Consider the following 1,456-nt stretch of genomic DNA (forward strand, 5'->3'; position numbering starts at 1 on the left):
GGGCTGGCTGGCATGTGGTGCTGGGGGATTGAACCGCGGTCCCTGTGGTTTGCTAAGTTTGTTCTAAGTAGGTGCTTTAGACCACTGAGCCATCTCACCAGCCCCTACTCTTACTTTTTAAGTGTGCATGGGAAGCAGAGCTTGAGTCTGGCACCTCAGACCACTTGGTTATCCTGACACTCTTAAGTGTGCATGGAACATTTCCAAGATAGAATGTATTCAAGACACTTAAATATTAATTAATTTATTTATTTATTTTAGGGAAGGGTCTACAGGGTAGTCAGAGTCTCACTACTAGCTAGGACTCGTACTGATCTGCCTGTTTATAGACTCCCACAAATTGGGACTACAGGCATACGCCACCATGCCCAGCCTCAATTGCCATCTCAGCACACTCCCGGAGCAGGGCCGGCATGGCAGGCCCAAGGTAAAGCAATAGTAAGAAAATTAAGGCGCATCTGGTGGTCCTGTGGATCTGTTTCTTGCTTCAGCAGTGTTTGCATGGAACAGACCCAGGGACTCCCTCTTTCATCTTCCCATCCACCTTCTGGGTACAAGTTTCAGGACCATCTTCTCACCTATCTCCTTCCAGCACAGGACAACACTGTTCTTTTGTGGTTAGCTCCTTATTGCTGATCAACCATGACCTCTCAGATTCGTCAGAATTATTCCATGGAGGTGGAAGCTGCTGTCAATCGCCTGGTGAACCTGCACCTGTGGGCCTCCTACACCTGCCTTTCTCTGGGCTACTACTTTGACCGAGATGATGTGGCTCTGGAGGGTGTCAGCCATTTCTTCCGTGAGCCAGCCATGGAGAAATGCAAGGGTGCTGAGCATCTCCTGAAGATGCAAAACCGGCGAGGCAGCCGTATGCTCTTTCAAGACGTGTAGAAACCATCTGAAGGTGAGTGGGGTAAAACCCTGGATGCCATGGAAGCTGTCCTGGCCCTGGAGAAGAACCTGAACCAAGCTCTTGTGGACCCTCATGCTTGGGCTCTGCCAAGACCAACCCTGTATCTGTGATTTCCTGGGAAAACACTTCCTAGATAAGGAGGTAAAGCTCATCACGAAGATAGGTGACCACCTCACCATCCTCCGCAGGCTGGAAAGCCCCCAGGCTGGGCTGGGAGAGTACCTCTTTGAAAGGCCCACCCTTAAACATGACTAGGAGAGGGGCCGGGGAGATGGCTCAGTGGAATAAATGCTTCCCTAGCAAGCGCAAGGGTCTGAGTTCAATCCCCGGTTCCGCCAAAAAAAAACATGACTAAGAGGTCAGAACCTGGCAGTTTCTGAGGGGCTCCTGCATCACCCGGCATCAGGGCTTTGGCCTAACCCTCTCCCTCTAGACAATAAGCAGCGTTCTCACCTTTCTGGAGCCCCCTCCCAAATCTTGGACCAAAAGAAAATAAACCCTTTTGCAGCAAAAAAAAAGAAAAGAAAATTAAAAGAATCAAAC

At 49.8% G+C, this 1,456-nt stretch overlaps 1 pseudogene; it reads left to right on the forward strand.

Annotated features, from left to right (window-relative positions):
• The first annotated feature begins 642 nt into the window (after window positions 1–642).
• LOC101562678 lies at window positions 643–1,168 on the forward strand (annotated as a pseudogene).
• The last annotated feature ends 288 nt before the right edge of the window (window positions 1,169–1,456 follow it).

This window comes from Octodon degus, unplaced genomic scaffold (assembly GCF_000260255.1).
Source record: "Octodon degus isolate 3935 unplaced genomic scaffold, OctDeg1.0 scaffold00201, whole genome shotgun sequence".
Lineage (NCBI taxonomy): Eukaryota > Metazoa > Chordata > Mammalia > Rodentia > Octodontidae > Octodon > Octodon degus.